Source organism: Zea mays, chromosome 2 (assembly GCF_902167145.1).
Source record: "Zea mays cultivar B73 chromosome 2, Zm-B73-REFERENCE-NAM-5.0, whole genome shotgun sequence".
NCBI classification, from domain to species: Eukaryota; Viridiplantae; Streptophyta; class Magnoliopsida; order Poales; family Poaceae; genus Zea; species Zea mays.
The window spans coordinates 189,691,637-189,703,669 of record NC_050097.1 but is presented as its reverse complement, the minus strand read 5'-3'; positions in this window follow the sequence as shown (position 1 = coordinate 189,703,669).

Here is a 12,033-nt window from a genome sequence, read left to right as displayed (position 1 = left end):
AGGCTGTCTCATGAGCTTCCTTAAGGATCAACTCCCGAATGGACTGGACATTGGGAACACATAAGCGGTCTTTGAACCATATCACACCCTCTGCATCTTCTCAAAAATCTTTGCCTCTGCCATCTAGAATCAGTCGCCGGATCTCACTGATCTTCTCATCATTCTTCTGCGCTTCTTTGATTTCGCGCTCCAACGTAGGTTCCAACTCAACTGTGACTCCTCGCGAATTGTTCAGAAATCTGAGACTCAACCTATCGAACTCTTTGGCCAACTCATAAGGCATCGGACGAGCGACCATCAGATTGACTTGACTCTTTCTGCTCAAAGCATCTGCCACTACGTTTGCTTTGCCTGGATGGTAATGGATCTCCAACTCATAGTCTTTGATCAACTCTAACCATCTTCGTTGCCTCATATTCAACTCTGACTGAGTGAATATGTACTTCAGACTCTTGTGGTCTGTGTAAACATCACATTTCTGTCCATACAAGTAGTGCCTCCATGTCTTCAGTGCGTGAACCACTGCTGCCAACTCTAGATCATGGATTGGGTAATTCTTCTCATGAACCTTCAGCTGTCGGGACGAGTAAGCCACAACTCTTCCCTCTTGCATCAACACACATCCCAAACCTGTGTAACAAGCATCGCAATACACCGAGAAGGGCTTGTGCACATCAGGCAAGACTAGGACAGGCGCTGTAGTCAACTTTTCTTTCAGCGCTTCGAAGGCCTCTTGACATTTCTGGGTCCACTTGAACTCAACCTTGTTGCCTAGCAACGCTGTCATTGGTTTCGCAATCTTCGAAAACCCTTCAATGAATCGCCGATAATATCTGGCCATTCCAATGAAGCTCTTGATTCCTCGAGCATCTGTTGGCACTTTCCAGTTCAGAATGTCTGCCACTTTCTTCGGATCCACAGCCAATCCTTCTTTGTTGATTATGTGACCCAAGAACAGGACTTCATTGATCCAGAATTCACACTTGCTCAACTTTGCATACAACTGGTGCTCTCGCAATCTCTGCAATACCATCCTCAAATGACTTGCATGCTCTTCTTCGCTTTGAGAATAAATCAGAATGTCGTCGATGAATACCACCACAAACTTGTCGAGATAGTCCATGAATACACTATTCATCAAGTTCATGAAGAACGCTGGCGCATTGGTCAAACCAAAAGACATCACTGTGAACTCATACAAACCATACTTGGTAATGAATGCCGTCTTCGGAATGTCCGAAGGTCGGATCCTGAGCTGATGATAACCTGACCTCAGATCAATCTTGGAGAACACACTGGCTCCTCTCAACTGGTCGAACAGATCTTCTATTCTGGGCAAGGGATACTTGTTCTTGATCGTGACCTCATTCAAAGCTCGATAATCAATACACATCCTTTTGGTGCCATCTTTCTTCTCCACAAATAGGACAGGGGCGGCCCAAGGCGAGGTGCTTGGCCGGATGTAACCTTTCTCTGACAGCTCATCAATTTGCTTCTTAAGTTCAACCAACTCTGGTCCAGATATTCTGTAAGCTCTCTTGAAGATAGGGGCGGTTCCAGGAAGAAGCTCTATAGCAAACTCAACTTTCCGCTCTGGTGGCATACCCGGTAAGTCCTTTGGAAACACATCTAGGAACTCGGACACAACCTTGATACTCTCAATTGGGTCTGCTTCACTGCTATCGACAGCTATCTGATAACAACTTCCTTTCTTTGGCTCAGGCGGGACTAACTCGGTCACCACTTCCTCTCCTAGTGGGGACACCAACTTGATGGTCCTTTTATCACAACTGATAACTGCCTGATACTTATCTAGCCAATTCATCCCTAGGATGACATCTATTCCCTGAGTACCCATTACTATAAGGTTGGCGGGAAACGCTATCCCCCTTATTTCCACACTTATATTCAAACAAATGCTATCGGCTCGAATTCTACCACCGGCTGAGTCAATTTGAATGGGGGTTGACATGGTAGTAATTGGAAGATTATGTGTTTCTACCCATGATGCAGCAATGAAAGAATGCGTTGCTCCAGTATCAAATAACACTTCTGCAATATGGGAGTCGACTGGGCACATACCTACTATCATGCCGGGGGTCTCCTGAACTGCTTCAGCCTCCAAGTGGTTCAGCCTTCCATGATTATAGCGCGGCTGAGAGCGATTGCCTGCTCTAGGCTGAGACACGTTCTGCTTGGCTGGGGCATTGGGGCCTGACTGCTGCTGGGCTGCCTTCTTCGGACATTGCATCACCCAATGGCCTTGCTCTCCACAGTGGAAACATGCTCTGTTTCCAACCTGAGCTGGTGCTGTCTGACTGTTCTGCTGGTTTGCTGGGGCAGGAAGACGAGGTGCCTGCTGATTCTGCCTCTGAAACTGACCTCCTGACCGATTGTTCTGACGATTCTGGTACTGGTGCTGAGGGTACTGCCTTTGGAATTGCTGCTAAGGTGGGCGCTGGTTCTGCCTGAACTGCTGAGGTTGATTGCCTGAGAAACGAGGACGATTGCTGCTTCCAGGCTGGGGTCCACTGATCTTGCGCTTACGATCCTCCATCTCCTTACGCTTTCTCTCTGTCATGATTGCTCTGTCAATCAGGTGCTGGAATGTCGGGAAGGTATGATTCATCAGTTGGTACTGCAGAGGGTCAACCAAGCCTCTCAGGAAACGGTACTGTCGCTTGGCGTCGGTGTTGACATCTTCAGGAGCATAGCGAGACAATTGCAAAAACCTGTCTCGGTACTCACTGACAGACGATGACCCTTGCTTGAGGGCCAGGAACTCCTCCTTCTTCACTGTCATCAGACCTGCAGGTACATGGTACTGACGAAAGCTACCTCTGAACTCTTCCCAGGTGATGGCGTCAGGGTGGGCATGGGTGGCGAGGTAAGACTCCCACCATGACTGGGCTGCTCCTCTCAACAGACGGGGACCATACAGGACTTTCTCCCTGTCATCGCACTGAGCGGTATGCAACTCCCGCTCCACAGTGCGCAGCCAGTCTTCAGCATCCATGGGGTCAGAAGAGTGAGCGAATGTTGGTGGATGACCTCTCATGAATTCAGCACGCTTGTCTCTAGGCATCTGAGGCATCTGAGGCTAAGGTGGGGCCTGCTGCTGTTGCTGCTGCTGCTGAATGGCGGCCAGAGTCTGACCGATGGCTTGAACTGCCTGAGTCTGCATCAGAAACATCTGCTCGATCGACATCGGAGGCGGGGGCGGCAGGTGCTGTTGCTGGGGCACCTCCTCCTGTTGAGCGGCTCGCTCCTGCTGAGCACGCCTTCCTCCTCTGCGCCTGTTCTCTGACATCTGCAGAATGCAACCACACATCAGAACTGATCTGGCAAATCTTGCAGCATAAGAAAAGAGTATAGAATTCTTCAACAGCACTGAACAGATGAGCATCTTCACTGATCTCCAACACAGACCACACAGCTTCTCAGATAAAGAGGAAAGTGGAATAAAAGGTTTCCCAACTATATAGCTAACTCCATTAACATATAACAGGTAAACCAAAATGCAGGGGATACCCACATTCTGGTGACAGTCATTACAAAGATCCAAACCAAACATAGTTCATCATGACAAACATAAATGCACAGGATATAGCAAACTACCCTGTCTAACTAAGACTAACTAAGACCGAGACTAACGCTAAGACTGTAGCTTCTACGTATATATTTTGTATTAATTACAAGATCCAACTCTAACGAGCTATGGTTCCAGATTTATCTTGGTCTTGCAGTCGGGATTGCCATAAGGCTGGTGTCCACGCCGAGGTGAGCGGTACGGGTGCTGAGTCCCAACGGGAGCGGGGGAACCGTCGTCCAGGTGACGACGTTCCGCGCGCTCAGCCCGCAGCAGGGCGATCTCAGCACGAGCCCTACTCAGCTCGTCTAATGCATGGTCCAGCTCCGTGTTTAGCACGGCGGCTAGGTTGACTGTGCTGCTCAACCTAGGATTGCCCTCACCGACAGGTGAGACAATCACGCCTCCTGTGCTGCCAGATGGACGGCGGGGGTAATACTTCAGGTCAAGACCGTCAGCTACCCCACCGAGAACCGAGCAGTAGTGCGAAAGCGCACGCCGTGCAGCATCTTGCATGGCTGCCTCAGCTGAGTCCCGCTCAGAGATAGAATAGTGCTCTGAGCAGGCCTCCGCACCCTGGAGACTGTTCTCCGGACGGCGCACCAAGCAGGTTGCTTCCCAGCGGTTCGGGTAGACCCCGCGACTGTGCTGGTAGACCACACAACGATACTCGATGGACCAAGTACGCCGGTTAAGTGGCCGACGTAGCAGGGTGTCGAGCGCATCGTGGAAGTGACACCCGCGAGCAGCGTCGCGAGTGATGGGTCGAGCGACCCATCCTTCCGGCTCATGGTTAGCAGAGAAGTCGGTGTCGTGGCTCGAGCTGTCGTCGCCACCTCCGTCGTCTGGGTCTCCTCCAGCAGCTACTCTAGAAGCTGGGGCGCCCAGTGGTGGTGCAGGGGGCGCCTCCAGAGGAAGCACGGGGGAGCAGCTCCTCACGGACTCTATCTCCTGCTGGAGCGAGAAGGAAGAGCCCTGCTGCTCCTGTTGTCGACGTTCCTGCTCCTCATGCAGGCGGTGGTGCAGTCTCTCCAAGTGGCTGGACTGTCCGGCCACGGGACGGCGAAGCGGACGCTCAGCAAGGCGGGAGGGTAAGAAGGGGATGACAGACTTTTGTGCAGTGTGTCTAAGTCGAGCCATCTACAAAAGACATCGCAAGCAAAAGGGTGAGAACAGAATTAATATGACCAGCAAATAATGAATCATAAGTAAATGAAGGATTAGAATAAAACACAATTTTCAGCAAGGTATATTATATAGTAGAACATAGGTTTGGTCGGTATGACCAACTTTTGAAGGGATATCAAAGTCAAGGCAGGGACAGAGGTCTATAGTCCTTAGAACGACCATTCTACTCTAGGTTAGCGGTCCTACAGTCAGCACGACTTTGATACCACTTATGTCACACCCGGTTTTTAGAAGGCAAACCGAATGCGAACCATGTACGTGCCAGGATCAGTTATTCACGTACACAGCAGTTACATAACATGGACATCATCACACAGTGCTCAAAATAGTATTAAAAGGGAAATAATAGTCGATTACATCATACGTCTGAGACGTCCATATAGTCCTTACAATAAATCAAAGTGCGGAAAAGAAACGTAGATAACCGCGACCTTCACAGGCAGCCAACTGGGGGTTGCCGCTAACCCACGCCTAGAACTCGTTGTAGTCTTGGAACTCCTGGAAGTCTCCTTCCACAGCTTCATCTTCGCCTGAGCAGTGGTTGCAATGCTGACAACCTAGGGATGGGGGGGTTTGGTGTGTAGAGCAAGGGTGAGTACACATCAACATACTCAGCAAGTATCCTGTTTGGCTGTAGTGGACTAGCTTTATGTGGGGGATAAGTCAAGCAGTTGCTTTTAGTTGGTCAGATTATTATTTACTAATAGAAAGCCAAGTTTTAGCATTAACCCAAGTTATTAGCCCGATGTACCCTTTCCAAACGGAAAGAATACCACTTACCAGCACCATAGTCATAACCGAAACCATCGATCTCATAGCCACCTGTACCAAAGTATCTCTGATCAAGTACCACTAATCACTGGAGCTCCCTTGGCCGCTCATAACCGCGAGCACGGCTGATATATCAGTTTTCAAACACTCTACAGAGGTTGTGCACTTTACCCACAAGCCGTGATTCCCTTTCTGCCCGGAGATCATGACTCTCCATTGATCACTACCAAGGTGACCCAGCAGGGCATCACTACGTAGCCTTTACAAAGATTCCCCGGGGCTGTAGCCACCCGTTAGGTTTCCTAAATGCACCGCACTCCTCCCCAACGGGCGAACCCAAACTTGGCAGAGCGAGCCGCACACACCGAGCCCCATTGACGGCACGACGGCTAAGTGATCTACACCCCGGATCGTCTAATTATTCAGCTAAGGGCATCCCATTCCACCCTCATGGTTGCACTGTTTTCCCGGGCGGTCATCCATAGAACAGGTCCTTACGGAGAGGCACTCGAGAAACCGCTCGAGCCCCCTTGAAGACCACAAGTACAACATCATAATAGGAGAAGGGAAAACAGCGTATCATAGATAATCTCATCATGTTCATTGATTAGAGTTTGAGCAATAGCATAAAGCTAAACAATAATAATCCAACCCAGATAGGTAGACAAGGACATGGATAACAAAAGCTAGTCAATCCTTAGGCATAAATGTGTAAAGCGGGAGGTGAATTAAATAATGAATAGGACAGAGATAGGTCAAGGGACACTTGCCTCCACCAACCGACTGCTGCTCAGGGGCTTCTCCTGCGAGTTCCTCGGGCTCTTCAACCGGATCGTTCTCTATGCGAGTGCACACATACATACATCCATCCATTGAAATTAGGAAACCAACAATACACCATACAAGAGAACAAGTAGATTAAACATGCATAGAATATCACATACAATAATGAGTTTACCATTGTTAGAAAGAAACGAGGGAAGGTTTCGTAGGGGTTAAGGCTTATGCTCGAGATGCACTACGGGTAGACGAATAACTCAACGCTACGTGCTCTAGTTCCAATTGGTTCTAACAAAAGAATTAGCTACATGCACTAATATAAACGTGACCACTTTTAGTAGATTAACATTGAATGAGATAGATGATTAGTTATACAAATTAACTAACGTAACCAATTTCCAAATTGAGACTCCTATCTTATTAATATAAACACGTGATTAGCGTGCATAGGACACAGGGGGGTAGACGGGGGCGTCTGGGGGTAGACGGAGACACAACGGGTCGTGCCGAGGCACTGCGCACTACGCGAGCACGCGCGCGAGGCCGCACGCACACGTCACGAACTAGTCGTGCGCACGTCGGGGCCGTGCGCTAGCCGAGCTCAAGGCCACGCGCCATAGGCACGCTGAGCCGAGCTCGAGGCCGCGCCGGGGCCGTCACGACGCGAGCAAGGCACGCCGGGGAGGGCGGGCGAGCACGGCGCACGGGCGGGGCGAAGCCCGGGCGGGGCGGGGGGCACGGCCGAGGCCGAGGCGGGCGCGGCCGAGGCGGGCACGGGCGCGGCGGGGACGGCCGAGCCGCGGCGGGCTCACCGGGGGGCGGCCGAACCGGGGTCGGGGCGGGGGCGGCTCGCCGAGGTGGGGGCGGGCGCGGGCGCGCCGGGGGGCCGAGGCGGCTCGCCGGAGCCGGACGGGGTCGAGGCGGGGGCGGCCAGACGCGGGGCCGGAGCGGGCGAGGCGGCCGAGCCGGGGGGCAGGGGACGCTGGAGCTAGGCCGCGGTGAGGGGCGGCCGGACGCCGGGGTCGGGGAAGAGGCGGCGCGGGCGGGGCCGAGCCGGGCGGGGTCGGGGGCGCGGGCGGCCGGGGTGGCCGGGGCCGGGGCCGAGCCGAGCTCGCCGGAGCGGCCGAGCCGGGGGCCGAGGCGGACGAGGGCGCGGGCGGCCGGGGTGGCCGGCGCCGGGGCGGGCGAGGGCGAGGCCGGGCCGGCCGGGCGCGGGGGAGGGCGTCGGAGGGAGGAGAGGGAGGAGAGGAGGGAGGAGGAGGGGGAGCCTCACCGAAGGGGGACGGCGCGGCGGCGGCGCCGGGGAGGGGTGGCGGCGGCGCCGGGGAGGGGAGAGGCGGCGGCGGCGCTAGGGTTAGGGTGAGGGTGAGGGAGAGAGAGAGAGAGAGGGAGAGGGAGGGGATTTTTGGAAAAAGAAAAAAGGGGGGAAACGGTTGGGCCGACTGGGCCCAAAGGGGAGGGGGAGAGGGGCGCGCGGCTGGGCCGGCGCGGGGCCCACGCGGGAAGAAAGGGGGGGAGGGGGCGGCTGGGCCGCCAGCTGGGCCGGCCGGAGGGGGGCGGTTGGGCCGAAAGGGGAGAGGGGGGAAGAGAAAAGAAAAAAAAGAAAAGGCTTTTTCTTTTCCTAATTTCTAATTTCCTCTAGATGAAAGCATTCACACACATTTTTTAATCAATCAAAAAGTATGCATGGTTCGGCATGGTGCATCACACAAAATAAAGTGTTTTAAGGTTTTGCTTTACATGAGGTCTAAAGCCAAAACCCGCTGTGACTTTGGAAAAGATCAAGGCTTAGCGAGAAGAAAAGGGAAAAAGGAAAGAGTAACGCCTGAATTTGGTGAGAGAAAAGAAGAAAAAAAATTCTACCACCAAATTCAGGGCGTTACAGATGAGTTACAGAGTGGAAGCCTTTGTCTTCACCGAAGACTCCAATTTCCCTTTCAATATACCTATGACTTGGTTTGAAATAGACTTGAAAACACATTAGTCATAGCATAGAAAAGAGATATGATCAAAGGTATATAAATGAGCTGTGTGCAAATCAACAAAAGAAGTTCCTAGAATCAAGAATATTTAGCTCATGCCTAAGTTTGTTAAAAGTTTGTTCATCAAGTGGCTTGGTAAAGATATCAGCTAATTGATCTTTAGTGTTAATATATGAAATCTCGATATCTCCCTTTTGTTGGTGATCCCTTAAAAAGTGATACCGAATGGCTATGTGTTTAGTGCGGCTATGCTCAACGGGATTATCCGCCATGCGGATTGCACTCTCATTATCACATAGAAGAGGGACTTTGGTTAGTTTGTAACCGTAGTCCCTAAGGGTTTGCCTCATCCAAAGTAGTTGCGCGCAACAATGGCCTGCGACAATGTACTCGGCTTCGGCGGTAGAAAGAGCTACGGAATTTTGCTTCTTTGAAGCCCAAGACACCAAGGATCTTCCCAAGAACTGGCAAGTCCCCGATGTGCTCTTTCTATTAACTTTACACCCTGCCCAATCGGCATCCGAATAACCAATTAAATCAAATGTGGATCCCCTAGGATACCAAAGCCCAAACTTAGGAGTATAAACCAAATATCTCAAGATTCGTTTTACGGCCGTAAGGTGAGCTTCTTTAGGGTCGGCTTGGAATCTTGCACACATGCATACGGAAAGCATAATATCCGGTCGAGATGCACATAAATATAGCAAAGAACCTATCATCGACCGATATACCTTTTGATCGACGGATTTACCTCCCTCGTCGAGGTCGAGATGCCCATTGGTTCCCATGGGTGTCTTGATGGGTTTGGCATCCTTCATTCCAAACTTGCTTAGAATATCTTGAGTATACTTCGTTTGGCTTATGAAAGTGCCTTCTTGGAGTTGCTTCACTTGAAATCCTAAGAAATACTTCAACTCCCCCATCATAGACATCTCGAATTTTTGTGTCATGATCCTACTAAATTCTTCACATGTGGACTCGTTAGTAGACCCAAATATAATATCATCAACATAAATTTGGCATACGAACAAGTCATTTTCAAGAGTTTTAGTGAATAAAGTAGGATCGGCCTTTTCGACTTTGAATCCATTAGTGATAAGGAAATCCCTAAGGCATTCATACCATGCTCTTGGGGCTTGCTTGAGCCCATAAAGCGCCTTAGAGAGTTTATACACATGGTTAGGGTACTCACTATCTTCAAAGTCGGGAGGTTGCTCAACATAGACCTCTTCCTTGATTGGTCCATTGAGGAAGGCACTCTTCACGTCCATTTGATAAAGCTTGAAGCCATGGTAAGTAGCATATGCCAATAATATACGAATTGACTCAAGCCTAGCTACGGGTGCATAGGTTTCACCGAAATCCAAACCTTCGACTTGGGAGTATCCCTTGGCCACAAGTCGAGCTTTGTTCCTTGTCACCACACCATGCTCATCTTGCTTGTTGCGGAAGACCCATTTGGTTCCTACAACATTTTGATTAGGACGTGGAACTAAATGCCATACCTCATTCCTAGTGAAGTTGTTGAGCTCCTCTTGCATTGCCACCACCCAATCCGAATCTTGTAGTGCTTCCTCTATCCTGTGTGGCTCAATAGAGGAAACAAAAGAGTAATGCTCACAAAAATGTGCAACACGAGATCTAGTGGTTACCCCCTTATGAATGTCGCCGAGGATGGTGTCGATGGGGTGATCTCGTTGGATTGCTTGGTGGACTCTTGGGTGTGGCGGCCTTTTTTCTTCATCCTCCTTATCTTGATCATTTGCATCTCCCCCTTGATCATTGCCGTCATCTTTAGGTGGCTCATTTGCTTGATCTTCTACTTCATCAATTTGAGCTTCGTCCTCATTTTGAGTTGGTGGAGATACTTGTGTGGAGGAGGATGGTTGATCTTGTGCATTTGGAGGCTCTTCGGATTCCTTAGGACACACATCCCCAATGGACATGTTCCTTAGCGCGATGCACGGAGCCTCTTCAATACCTATCTCATCAAGATCAACTTGCTCTACTTGAGAGCCGTTAGTCTCATTAAACACAACGTCACAAGAAACTTCAACTTGTCCGGAGGACTTGTTAAAGACTCTATATGCCCTTGTGTTTGAATCATATCCTAGTAAAAAGCCTTCTACTGTCTTAGGAGCAAATTTAGATTTTCTTCCTCTTTTAACAAGAATAAAGCATTTGCTACCAAAGACTCTAAAATATGAAATGTTGGGCTTTTTACCGGTAAGGAGTTCGTATGAGGTCTTCTTGAGGATTCGGTGTAGATAAAGCCGGTTGATGGCGTAGCAGGCGGTGTTGACCGCCTCGGCCCAAAACCGATCCGAAGTCTTGTATTCATCAAGCATGGTTCTTTCCATGTCCAATAGAGTTCTATTCTTCCTCTCCACTACACCATTTTGTTGTGGGGTGTAGGGAGAAGAGAACTCATGCTTGATGCCCTCCTCCTCAAGGAAGCCTTCAATTTGTGAGTTCTTGAACTCCGTTCCGTTGTCGCTTCTAATTTTCTTGATCCTTAAGGCGAACTCATTTTGAGCCCGTCTCAAGAATCCCTTTAAGGTTTCTTGGGTATGAGATTTTTCCTGCAAAAAGAACACCCAAGTGAAGTGAGATTTTGGCAACTACTTTGCCGGATTTGTTAGTTAAAACATAAGATGCATCAAAAGTTTTAAATGAAAAGCTATGTTCATTTGATGCACTAGGAGTTTTCTTCTTAGGCAACTTAGCATGGGTTGGTTGACTAGAGCTAGATGTCTCACCCTTATACATGAAAGCATGGTTAGGGCCAGAGTGAGACTTCCTAGAATGAATTCTCCTAATTTTGCTCTCAGGGTAGCCGACAGGGTACAAAATGTAACCCTCGTTATCCTGAGGCATGGGAGCCTTGCCCTTAACAAAATTAGATAACCTCTTAGGAGGGGCATTAATTTTGACATTGTCTCCCTGTTGGAAGCCAATGCCATCCTTAATGCCAGGGCGTCTCCCTCTATAGAGCATGCTTCTAGCAAATTTAAATTTTTCATTTTCTAAGTCATGCTCGGCAATCTTAGCATCTAATTTTGCTATATGATCATTTTGTTGTTTAATTAAAGTCATGTGATCATGAATAGCATCAATGTTAACATCTCTACATCTAGTACAAATAGAAGTGTGCTCAACGGTAGATGTAGAGGGTTTGCAAGATTTTAATTCTACAACCTTAGCATGCAATATATCATTCTTAGTTCTAAGGTCGGAAATAGTAGCATTGCAAACATCAAAATCTTTAGCCTTAGCAAGCAATTTTTCATTCTCAATCCTAAGGCTAGCAAGAGACATGTTTAATTCTTCAATCTTAGCAAGTAAATCATCATTATCATTTCTAAGATTGGGAATTGAAACATTACAAACATTTGAATCAACCTTAGCTAATAAATTAGCATTTTCATTTCTAAGGTTGTCTATTGTCTCATGGCAAGTGCTTAACTCACTAGATAATTTTTCATATTTCTCAACTTCTAGAGCATAAGCATTTTTAACTTTAACATGCTTTTTGTTTTCCTTGATTAGGAAGTCCTCTTGGGAGTCCAAGAGATCATCCTTCTCATGGATGGCACTAATCAATTCATTTAATTTCTCTTTTTGTTGCATGTTTAAGTTGGCAAAAAGAGTACGCAAGTTATCTTCCTCATCACTAGCATTTTCATCACTAGAGGATTCATATCTAGTGGAGGATTTAGATTT